Source organism: Eupeodes corollae, chromosome 1 (genome assembly GCF_945859685.1).
Source record: "Eupeodes corollae chromosome 1, idEupCoro1.1, whole genome shotgun sequence".
NCBI classification, from domain to species: Eukaryota; Metazoa; Arthropoda; class Insecta; order Diptera; family Syrphidae; genus Eupeodes; species Eupeodes corollae.
The window spans coordinates 134941541-134955292 of record NC_079147.1 but is presented as its reverse complement, the minus strand read 5'-3'; the positions used below and the strand labels follow the sequence as shown (position 1 = coordinate 134955292).

At 30.4% G+C, this 13752-nt stretch overlaps 1 protein-coding gene across 1 annotated transcript in view; it reads left to right on the top strand.

Moving 5' to 3' along the window:
- Positions 1–13752, top strand: part of LOC129944902 (hemicentin-1) — a 287304-nt gene that overhangs the window by 242193 nt on the left and 31359 nt on the right. The gene's annotated exons all lie outside the window — the stretch shown is intronic.

The window sequence follows — 13752 nt, the reverse complement described above, 5'->3', positions numbered from 1 at the left end:
CGCTCCCATCTTTCTTTTACACGGTCTTAACTTCAGAGCTATAGATTTGCAAGACGTCTACGTCTGATCTCAGCGCTGCAAACGTTATTTGAATTTAAAGCGGTGCCTATGGAGACAAAGTCTCTAACTACCTCAAAGTTGCTGCGCATGGTGTCGTTTTGTTCAAAACGTCTATTTTAATTGTACTTTTTTATGACAGCATATATTTGGTCTTGAACTCATTGACCAATAAACCCATCTTCTCCGCTTCCTTTCCAATTTTCAAAAACGATCCACTGCAATCACGCTTTGATCTACCAACTATGTCAATATGGATAGGTAAATCCGAGTAATTGGATGGACCTTTGGAAGACTGTGCGTCTTTTGTTGACGGGAAAGTTTCAAGTCGCCTTACCTGTACATTCTGCATCATCATTCAGCACAAACGGATAAGTTTGATAGGAAAGCCAAAACTAGACATTGCTTTTTAAAGCAGTTCCCTATAGATGTAGTCATACGCGGCCTTGTTCTGCGTCGCCTAGGTTGAGTGATTCTTTCAGCGGAATTCGATGACACCGTTATTTTTGCTTGAATCGGGATATCCGTGGCCGTACTGAATGTGGCCATTCTGGTTTACAGTTGATTGATTAGGGGATTTTCATGTCCCCTTGTGGATGTTAAGATGTGTGAACTTCGTACTAGCTGCCAGAAAGTCGAAAAAAAAAGCTAAATCGATCAGCCTGAATTAGCTGTCGAATGTGGTATTGGTATTTTTTCTTCATAGCTTGGCTTGGTAATATCTACTTTGAAAAAGTTGATTTCATAAACCAGCTCTTGTTCAAGACTCAAAGAATTTTTCTTCGGTATTTTTAGCTTTCTTTTCTGTCGCAAATTTAGCCTTGATGCGAATTGTCGCGACGCTCTAGTTCACACTGTTGAAACTAAAGACTTTCTGCAAGAGTCTAGTTCAAACAATAAACCGACACCAAATAGTTTCTGACCTAAATACTTCTTAGAGCCCTTCATCACAAGTTATTCACTTTCGAATCTCAAAAGCTATTTGGTGTGATCCATTAATCGCGTATTGGCTAAACAGATGTAAATATTTTTTTCTTATTTAAGAATTAAAGTGAAAGCAGATACCAACAAAATGTCAATCACTTTAACATAATTTCTTAAACACAAGAAGCGTTTTCATTATTAAAGAAAAAAGGAAAAAAAAAACGATAAACCAACAGCAAATAATTTGTCTCTAAAATGTTTGTTTTATTCTTTTCATTGAAAGAATTCGATTGATCTTAAAAGAGGAAAACATTTTACTGAGGTATAATGTCACTTCCGCTATCCATAAATAAAAGCATTTCCTTTGATTGATGAACATAATGTAATGATATCTATGTATGTATGTAATTTATGTGTGTTCAAGGGAAAAGGGCCATTGAAAATAAAAATAATTGTTTTAAATTCGACACCATAAAATTGACATCCGTTAGCAATTTTCTATTGAACGACGTTAACATGACTGACTTGACTGACTTTACTTAAAGCACGCCCATTTTATATATCAGAGTGAAATGGTTGTTTTGGAAATCGAATGTTTATTTTAATTAAATTTAATGTTTTTTCCTCGAATTTCTTTCAAAGCACCACGATGTATATACAAATTTATTTTTATAAATATTTATAAAATAAAATAAAATATCTTCACACAAACTATTTGGCTATCTCCAGTATTCGCGTGTTTCTTTAATTTGCATATTCAAAAAATAAAACAAAACAAACGCGTTCTCATTATTAAAATGCCTGCATTTAAATTTTATCTATGAAAAATCAAATAAAGATGCATTTACATTTAGATTATTAAACTTAAAGCATAAGTTTACATATAAATAAAAAATGCTGCCAAATATGTATTCAGGTATATTTACCTATAGATGAAACATATATACGAGGGTATTATGTGTGACGAACTAAATACATATTCATGAATTGCACTCGTCCAAAATCAACTGTGGCATCAGGCATCTACAATCTATCAATTCTGATTGAGTGCCATTCACCTGCCGGCTGGCATTAGATTTATCCTTTTTTATCCCAGTTTTAGGAAATATATTTATACACTCTGATTCTTTTGATTGTTGCTATTTTGTTTTTCTAAACATATTTTTCAATTTTTTTGCATTGTATTATCTTTGGTTTAAGAATATATAAAAGTGATATTATGGCAATCTTTGAAGCCTTTTTTTAAGCAAATACTGAACGAATTTGTATTGGTTGTTTAATATAAATATTCGTTGTGCTTATGAGTTTTTCAAGGAGAATTTGTGTTGAAAATGGAAATATGACCATGATGAATCCAATTACCTCGGAGTGTTATGTGAAAATCGGTGCCAAGATATATTCGATATATTCTAACACTAACACCCAGCTTTCCCTTGGTCTCACTAAAAATTCGTAGATACCTAAACAGTGATGTCTTTTTTTTTGGGTTGACAGTCATAGTGCGAGTTTGGACTAAAAGGGCTGCAACAATTTTCCCTAGAGGCATCTATGGTATGAATGTAGGTACTTTTATGTTGGTATACGTAAACAGAGTGGTTGATCTTTTTTTGTTGGATATTCAACTGCACCTCCAGCTGAAAATAGTTAAAACTTTCAAAACAAAAAATGAAATTCCTGTACCAATTTTGTGCTGTATGCTGATGGGGAAACTAGGTCGAATGTTATAGCAAAATCAAAAACAAAACAATTCGTATCTATATGAATGTGTGATGTTGCGTTGTTTCAAGGGTATGGTAAACTGGGACAAATTCGACAGCTAATATAGTTTCAAAAGATAAGTGTACAAATTTGAAAGCCAAAAGGGAGTAAAGTTTATTATTATCAACAACCAACAAAAAAAAACTTTAATCTAATAACGAGAAAAATCAAATTTAATTTGACCAGCGGAAAATGATTTTTGCTTCCGGTTTTTATCTTTTTTGAAACCCTAATAATACGAGAGCGACATTATGATGGTAGAACTCTGGTGAAATTATTAAGAGTTGTATATTATATCAATCACCCAACTGTAAGGCTTTAACAAAAGTGTCAGAAGTTCTGATTCAATGAAACTAATCCAAGAAAATTCATTATAATCGTCTAGAACTGTGGATTCCTATCAACAAATTTTGCTTAAATAATGTTAATAATAATAATGATAATAGAATAATCATGGAAGAAAAGATCACTCACTGTAAACAAACAAGCGAATATAGTCAAAAAAATTTGCATTTAGTTGACGAACCTCAGTTTACCATATCTCCTACACATACATAGGCACACAGCTGCATACAAAATATTTTTGCACAGCATCATGCATGAAATTCTATTTCATTGTTTTATTCTTTTCTATATATGAACAATACATTCACGTATTGAATGAATGACAATAACATAGAATCCATATCGACTGCTACTAGTACCAACTTGTATAGTTGTTAAGTTAGGAATACTCGTTGGGTATATTGGATCCGGGTGAACAGTTGAAGGGGGTGCAGAGATATGGAACGCAATATTTCAAACATTGTATACAACAAAAATCGATACATTGAAGTTTAACCTTTTCGAAGTAAGTTTTTCCCCAATTTATACGAGCTGAACATGTCACGTGTAATGTGAAGAGTTCAAGTATCTTACACAGATTTTAAAGTTTAATCTATCATTTTTAAAAATAGTTTTGGTATTGTGTTTAATTTATATGTTTGTTTGTTGTATATGTAGGTGTGTGATGTTGGCCGTTTGAAGAAATTTAGTTCAAACTATAAAATTATTGGTCCACTTCAAGTAATCAACTGATGACACGTGAATGATTTATGACTTAAGACTAAAAAGCCGCAATAAAAAAAATAAATTTATTTATTTATTTTATTAGGGCTTTATTTATTTATGATTATACTTTTGTTTTTAAGGGCACAATAGTAGCACAAATTCTAATTAATTTTCAAATAAAATACGTCTTAAAAAATTCAATAAGGCCATCAGTAAAATGTTTTATTTTTTTTTTTATTTTTGGACTCACCTACTAAAGGTTTATTTCAATGAGATGAATTACAATTTCTCGAATTTCTTTTGAAAAACAAACAATGTATTAATGAAATTTCAGATTCACAGCGAAAGTGGAAAAAAATCGAATCTTTTAGTTTTTACATATGTACATCTAATGTTATGACGTACATTTACTGATTTGCATAAACGGTCATCAGTAAAACATTTCAGATTAATTTTATTTTAAGATAAAAACTGCGTATACGCCTAAGTGTAATTATTTTCTTAGAAAAATGATTAAATCCTCGATTTTATTTAATGTCTTCAACTTCCCACAGGAAGTTATTGTAATTGGTCGAATTGATTTTTTTTTTTAATTTTTCAATGTTTTCAGTCTCTAGAATCTACATAAAATACTTTAAGAGAGATGTCTGTTCTTTTTTTTCGGCGATATCTCAAGAACAAGTGGAGATATCGATTTAAATAAATTTTGTTACACAGACAATAATGCAGAAATGACTCTCCAAAAAGTTTAGTGGTTGGTTTTCTCACCAAATCAATTTAAAAAAATTAACAATTTGGTTAACCCAAAGTATTACACGAAACAAAGAAGCTAGCGACTTGAATTAAATTTTATTTTATATACACATCAAACTTATAAAATTTTTATATTCACTTTTGCCCAATTTCATTAACTATTTTCAAACACTTAACAGGATTTTAAACTGTAAAATGGGATATTTTGGTTTCACCAAGCGTTTTTAAAGTAAACAAGATTTTAAATTTGTATTCTCAATATTTGGAGATACAGAATGAATAGGTAAACAAATTCAATTCATTACCATTTATAATATCATTTTTATAATTTAATTTTTTAATTAGAATGTTATATTGCTCATCTTCATCTGACTTAGAAGAACAACACATAGTTATTCGCCGTTCAAGAGTATTCCGCGTTCACAAAAATCCATTTTCAGACTATGATGGTATTGACTTCAAAATGAGGTTTCAACTTTCCAAAGCATCTGTGTATCAGTTGTTGAGTTTGTTTGGTCATCATTTGGAGCATAAAACTAACCGAAATAAACCCGTCAGTGCATTAAATCAAGTGGTTATTACTTTAAGATTTTATGCCACAGGATCTTTCCAAATCTGCGTCGAAGATATGTTTAATATCTTAAAATCAACTGTTTGCCACATCGTACGAAAAATAACACAACATATAACATTTAAGAGACCGCAATTTATTCCACTTCCAACTGATCGTCATGATATGATGAACTTTCAAATCAAATTGTACGGCTTGGCTAGATTTCCGAAAGTACTTGGTGCAATGGATTTCACACACATCAGAATTCAGTCACCTGGTGGAGCGGAAGCAAAAGTTTATAGGAACAGAAAAGGATGGTTTTCATGGATGGAAGTGGGCATGATGCTAATATTTTTGACCATTTCCTTCTTCATGCTAGATTTGAAAACAATGAATTTCCAAATTTTTGTCTACTTGGTGATGGTGGCTATCCGTGTAGAAATTATTTATTGACCCCAATACAAAATGCTAATACTACAGCTCAGATTGCCTACAACAAATCTCAAATCAAAACGAGAAATGTAATTAAAAGAGCTTTTGGGGTTTGGAAAAGGCGTTTTCCTTGCCTTCCTATCGGTATGCGCATAGAAATAAAAACAATAATGGCAGTCATTGTTGCAACATCAGTTTTGCATAATATCTGTATTGAAATTGGAGACGAAAGGCCTCCAAATGATGGAGAAGTATTAGTACCAGCTTTTACAAACTTTGAATTACAAATCGCAAACAAAAACAATACTGCAGCACGGAACGAACTAGTAGATACATTTTTTAATGGCTTTACGTATTTGAACACGTTTCTTATGTAATATTGGTTCTTTTCTTAAAAAAAAAATAGAAAAACTGTTGAGATTAACGCATTATATAAATAGGTATTGGTGAGCTTGTTTGTATAGTTCTTTTTCTTTAAGTTGAAGCTCGATCTCCTTGATTTTAAGCTCTACTTCAAGGATCTCTAGCTCCTTCTCAAATTTTTTTTCTTAAGAGAGCAAATTTCATCACATTTGTGAAAGTTGGTTCCTACCTTGTTGGTCATTCTTCCTTTTGCTTTTGCTTTTCGAACGAAGTTCTTTGAAATTAATGGAGCAGGTGGCGATAACGCAATAATTTCACTATTGTCGTTCGACGGAGTAACTATTTGGAATTCTTCCAAGTACATCAACGGAATCGCTTTCTACTTTGCTATTAAAATCCGCATTGGAATCATACATGTTGTCTTCAGGTGTGAACTGCAATCCCCCCATTCCAGCGATTTTTCTTCCAGGCATCTCAGGGCTGAAGTTGTTGGTCCACCACCAGTTTTATAGATTTCGGTCTGTAGAAATCAAAATATCATCAAACATATTTTGAATTTTAGGAAGGTACATATTATGTTGGTATATAATTATATTCTATTTATAAATCATTGCACAGAAAACTTGGATTCAAGTGCATGCATCTTTGAGAAACGCTTATTTAACTGTTGCTCAAATGCCTTTACCTTATGAGTGAACATTTTTTTCTAGGTCTTATATTTCAAGGACTCATAAGTGCTTCTTAACTGCACAAAAGTCCTTTCGACCGAGGTTGCTACAGTGGAGTTAAAGATATTTCATATCTCCTGCCAAGTTTTGTTTTTTTTATCTACAGTCATCCCATCTGTGGCTTTATTTTCAATTATGTTCATAAATTGGGCAACAATATCTATTAGCCCATTTTTTCCGCCTCCGTATAATTTTTTCCTCGTTCTCTTTTATTAAAATTAGTTTTCATGTTTAATTTTTGAACGACACGATAACTGAGACGGTTGTTTATTATTTTAAAGAAGTTTATAATGTTCTATTTAGCGATCCTTGTCATTTATTTCAACATATAGTGCTTTCTCTTTTTTTCTCACACAATTCGCAATTCGAAAAAAAGGGTTTTTATTTTTACAGGGTTGTGAAGAGGACTCTATTTTAACATAAATATCCGTGAAGTTTCCCATTTTAAGCTTTGTGAAACTGGCAAAATTTAAAGGCCTGATAACATTTAAAAAGGTTTTAGATAAAAGTGCTTTTAATGTTTTTTTATGAAATTAGGTATTAACGTTTTTTTTATAAATCAAAAAACCTGAAAAAGAAAATAATTGTCGCCTCGAATATTTTACGAACAAAAAATGATTTTATCTCCAAAATAATTATTTGCAACGAAAAATAGCGTTTTTGGCATCTGGTAAAACTTTGAGAAAAATCGAATCGACAGGTTTTTAATAAAAAATAAAAACATTGCTAAAAGTTTGTAAAAAATAATTTTCGACTCAAGTATCCTTTAAAAAATTTGGGATTATGGCTTCAAACTAATTCTGTCTCATAAGAAAATTTTGTGTGCAACATTCGGTAAAATTTTACAAATTTTTACAAAAATTCTTACAAAAACAAATAAAAAGTTAAGATAAACTAGGTAAAAATTTATATTATTGGCTTCAAACAAATTTTGTCTCATAGAAAATATCGTTAACAAAAACTGATTTCAGGGTAAAATCGGCTAAGCTGATTGTCGATAATTGACAATCAAAATAAACGATCGAATTGAATTGAGATAAATTATTTTACACAGACGGAATGAAAATGATTGTCAATTCGACTATCAAAAATATGATAGTCAATTATCACCTAAGCCGATTACACCCAGATCAAACTACTTTATCATATTATGCAAAATATTGTATAAATCAACTGACAACTTTTTTAACAAAACAAGAAAACCTAGAAACTTTAAGTCAAGACAAATTGACAGACGGGATGGGAAGTTATCTGTGTCGGAGGCATCCCAGCCTCTTGTCTTTCTGAAAATCTGAACAATTGGGAAACTAAAATATGCACTTTTATAACAGCACGGAAGTCTACAAAACCTTTCGTCTTTTAATAGTTAGTACATAAGTGGTAAAGAAATAAAAATAATTGTCGATTTCAACAAAGCTCAAAATTAGTCTCGGCTTGCGATATTCAAAATGTGAAGCCTACTGGCCTAATTTCCTTACTAAAGCCGTATGAGACATTATTTAATACATACGAATTAATAGCAGTTTTTTTGGAAAACTTATATAATCCTGTTAAATATGAGTTTCCTTTTTTTTTCTTTTTTTCAAATATTTGAATTCACAGCATTTGTAAATTTACCTCAATCATTATTAACTAATAACTATTATCGAAGCTATAAATGTAAAATATTTCGATTTGATTTTTATTAGAACTAATTTTAAAGTAAGCATGCAATTTAGATCGTTATAGTTTCTTTTTCCCTCAAACTATCTAGTTACAACCACTAAAAGTACATATTTTTGGATAGATTTAAGTTGCTGGCAATGAGAATAAGACACTTTTAAGACAATTTTTGGAGCTTTCTGATACCCTGAGACATTTTATTTAGAATAATGAAACATATTGGAGCCTGTTTCATAAGAAAGCTGAACTTTGGTATTTTCTTAGTTTGTTGTTGATTATTTCTTTGCCTGATGCAGTAGAATTGGTGTGATTATTGATATGTAAAACCAGTTGATAATTCCCTAATCAAAATTTTTAAAACTTCTTTCTTATAAATCTAAATTTAACATTATTATTTTTTAATAATGACACAAAATGATTTTGACATTCATGATGAATCTTTGTTTTACAATAATTTTCATTTAAGAATCAGTGTCATTGTCATTAAATTTTTTTTTAACTAAGCCATATTTACTTGTTTACTCTTTAGTACTCACAAAAGACTCCACCACCATCACCAACCATTGTTATTATTCTATCGTTAGAGAATTAACTCTTCAACCTTAATACCTATCCAAAGTTTAAACTGTGAAAGCTTTTAGCTCAATTAAAAAAAAATAGTATTAAAGCAACAAAGAATCTTTTAAAATTTCCCCTTTTCACATCATTAATCTCTGTGCTATTGTTGAATTAAAAAAAAAACTCTCCAACTTGTCTACAACAGTGAGTGACTTAACGTTCTCATTTTATTGACATTATTATCATCCCTTTTAAACCGATATACAGTCATTGTCTTTTTATACAAGGACAAACAAAATTTTGTATATAAAATATAAAGACAATTTATAATAAATGTAGGTAAGTAAAGAGAGTACAAAGTTTGTCTTAAACAAAGCAAAATTATGAAATTGTAATTAATTTCTGGTAACATTGACAGTTTCCAAAGAACACCTGCTGTTCCATGACAATGGGTACTTTGAACCCATTAAATTTATTGTATAAAGCGTACGATATCAGCTCTTATAGTCCTTGAATCCAATGCAATCTATCAGTTTAACATAAACTTAAACATATCTATGTATATGTATGTATATATGTTTATATTTGTATACCTAAGGAGAAAAAAGGAACATTAGATAGAAATGAGTAAGCAAGGAAACCTATTATTCCCATGAGAATTACTTATTGAGCGCCCCCTTGACGTCAAATTGTCAACAATTAATTACAGTGTGGAAGTAATAAACCAAAGAGCCTAAAACCGTTCCAAACGAGAATGACAAGGACAAGGGGATGAAGATGGAGAAATTATATATACGTATACACATATTCCATGTATCCGCCATGTAACTTTATTGCCAGCAATTACGTTAACTAATTACACACACCTACACGTCCATACATACATAAGTATGCAAACACATAATTCAGGGTGGTATTTGATGAGGAGGAGGTGGTGTATTTAAACTTCATCCTACTACCAACAACCCAAGCGCAATTTATTCATAATACACATACCTATGAAAGAAAAATGATGTTGGTATTACACATACGACTATACAAAAATTATATATATAAACGTACGTGCTCATAGGTAAGGTACTATCCCAATATACTGGTAGGGAGGGAAGGACTATAAGAACAGCACCGTCTATAACATTATTACCAGTATATCTAGCATTATTGCAAATTGGCAATTTACCCCCAACCTCAATAAGGAGCAACTCACCTGCGACGAGGACGACGACGACGAGGCGATGACGTGTTCTTTTTCCTACACGTAGCCGTCCCGTACCTACCTCTCCTTCTGCTTCATAAAAATGTTATCCTTTCTGATTGATTGAAGCTGTCAATACCTCGAACGTTGCAATTTTGTTGTTTTTTTTCTTTTACTGGTTCACTACTCTCTCTAATAGAATGTAAACACATGACTTGATGGTGTTTTGAGCAGGAATAAAAAAAATGCTTGGTAATATAATATATGGACCTGCAAAACACAATAATTTATCAAAAAGCAAATGTTGTATACCGGCAATACAGGGGGCAGGTAGAATTATTGAAGAGTTAAAAAGAAAGATAGTACAATAATTTATCATATATGCGTACATGTTTTGACTAATACAATTAATTCAGTTTCATAACTAAGCAGTTAAATCTTTAATTTTATCAACAAACAATTTTGTTTTAACAAAAATATAGAAAAAATACCTTTTACTTAAGTTTATCTAATATCATAATAGGAATATTTGAATTTGTTTTATTCCCCTAGAACTTGTTGCAACGATTTCTTTTTGTTAAGAAAAGAATGAGTTTCAACTGAATGAACACAAAACTTTTTTTGCTAAAGATAGGTATTATTTCGCAAGTCTACTTAAAAAAGCCGAACAAAAATGTTTGATAATACTTTTTATATTTTTCCAAATATTGATGGGTATTGTGGCATCTGTTGGTACTAACTAGCCCCTTAAGATGTTAAGAAAAGAATTATCAAAAATTTTTCGACCACTTGCCAAGTTTTCTACTATTAAACATTGAATTTTTTATTGAGTCATCTGAATAGATATAAAAATTCAAATTATTATTCGATTGGAAAAAATAATTTTGTGTAAAGTTTGATAGTTGGTACTTCCACCTTTACTTTTAATCATTTCATAAACTAGTACCTACTCGTACATGTATAAATCATACAGCCTTTTAATAAAGTTCGACGATGTTTCGCTAATCGCTAACTTAATTGCAAAAATTAAGAATTCTTTGTCCTTAAATTGACGACTATACCATAATTAACTTTGGGTACCAGCCATCCCCTAATATATTAAATAATGTTAAGATCAGAAGAGTACGGCAGTTATTATAGAAAGTGCACATTTTACTCTTCTGTCCAAGCTGTTATTATGAGCACCGAATAAATACAAATTCTTTCCAAGATTTCCCTATACCCAGCTGCAGTAATTTCTGATGTAACGATCCCAACCTCAACTGTTCCATAATAATTTACATCTTTTAATATAACAACACCCCCCTTCACAGTTCTGATGAAACTTTTAACAACTTTTTATTTTATCAAATTGTGAAAAAAATTAACTTCTCAGGCCACCGTATTTAAATAGTTTTATCGTCTGAAAAAGCCGCTTGATACCATTCTTTTAACAAATTATTTGAGTTTTAAAAAACTTCAAAAGCATAACTTTCCGTTGTTCGTCAGAGAGCGTTTTTTTCTTATGTTTAATTCGTTTAAGATGGCTTACATTCTTATAACTTTTAAAACTGTTAAGAGACTTGAGCTAACAACAATTTTTACTTGCGCAGAATCACAAGAATCAGGTGCACTTCTTAAAATTCCTCTTCTTCAAGCTGCTCTTTTTGAAGTTCTTTTTAACTACCTTTATTTATTTCCTGAACGTATGTTTATTTTTTAAGTAAGAATAAAAGCCATAAAGACTTCGGCCAATTTTATCAGCTGCTGCTCGTCCGGTTAGATATTGGTTTTAAATCAAGTCTATTTCAGCTTTTAAAATACTGCTTAGGCATGTAGATTTAAATTTAAATCAAAAGTTTATATCAGAAATCGAATTTAAGTTAAAAAACTTAAATTTTGATTCAAACTATCCAGTATCTGAAAACGCTTATAAACAACAATTAAATTGTCGGTGTTCCTATACAGTTGACTCAAAAAGCCTCCTTTAAGTCTGAAATACATTACAAGTGGACGATAAAAAAAGCTTCCCTTAAATAAATTTAAAACAAGGCTTCTGACACTAAGCTTTTTGATTATAATTGTATGAACTTTGTCTAACCTTAAATGCAGCATTGGAATTTCTTTCTTTTGATAATATTCAAAAACCAACTAACCTTTGCAGTTTTAAAAACCAACGGTTAAAACTTTTAATCCAATGCGTTTTACCGAAGCACGACATTTAGGGTAATTAGTTAATTGCTACTGTACCTTATTTAAACGCATGATTTTTTTTTCTTACCATGCAGTTTAAAAAAGGTGAACATTTTGTTTAACAATAAATATCTCATGAACCAATAACGATAGAAACTTGAATAAAATTTTATATTATGAATTGCACGTGATAAAATTCCGACAAAAAAAAATTTGTCACCTCGAAAATTTTACGAAAAAAATGATTTTATATCCAAAACAATTTTGTGCAATAAAGATAACGTTTGTAATCTGTTAAAATTTTCAGAAAAATCGAATTGACACTTTCTTACAAAATATAAAAACCTAAAAAAATATATAAAAGTTAGTAAACATTGATTTTCGAATCAAATAACTTTTCAAATCTTTGAGAATTTTGTTTTTTTTTTTTAAATATTGGTTTTCAACATTGAGTAACATTTTGAGAAGAATCAAACTGACAGTTTATTACAAGAATGTAAAAACCTACAAAAAACATTGCTAAAAGTTTGTAAAAATTGATTTTTGACTTAAATATCTTTACAAAAATTAAAAATGTTATCTTCAATCTAATTTTATCTTATAAGAAATGTTGGTCTGAACATTTGATACTATTTTGAGACAAATCGAATTGACAGTTTCTTAACAAAAAATAAAAAAGTTTGTAAAATTAAATTTCGACACAAATATCTTTTCAAAAATCAGTTTTTTCATAAGAAATTAAAAACTCCAAAAAAATACTATAAATTGGTAAAAATTAGTTTTCGACTAAAAATCTTGTTAGCAAAAATAAATTTTGAAATCAAACTATTTCATCATATCTCAGATATTGTTGATAATTTTTAATTTTTTTAGAATAATTTAACTGATAACTTCTTTCACAAAACGCGTAAACCAACAAACTTTTAAGCAAGACTAATCGACAGACGGGATGGGAACTTGTTAGTGTGGGTTGCATCCCTGCCTCTTTTTAAACTTTTTATTAAAACGGTTACATTAAAAAAAACATTAGTCAATATTTAATATTTAATTTTTTCCGGGTGTTAAAATATTTAATCACTTCAGTCGTATGTACGTATTTTGGGGGTAATTGTGATGGTTCTTTTTTGACAACCCCACAAAGACAGCAATTGGCTGTATGATTTTTAACGAACTTTTGCACCATCCTGGTTACATACTGGTTTTTACAAATTACTATTATCAAAGTATTTTCGAAAACATACTTTCATTAATCATCGAACTCTCACTATCAATTTACTCACTAAACTCAACGTTTTCATCATGTTTAAGACACGAAAGAGCAACACCTGTAAATCTTAAACATTTTTTTATTGAATCGGTGACCACAACTTAAAGCTCGATAACTCTAATTTTCAGTCAACATTCACACTACCTTAATGTCGATGGGAGTTCGTCAATATAAAAATATGTGTTGTTGTTTGGATGAAAATCCACCTTTGGTTTTGTTAAATATTTTCGCACATAACGATTTTCACTTTACTGTGAGTAGTTAGCATTATCGCGTCATA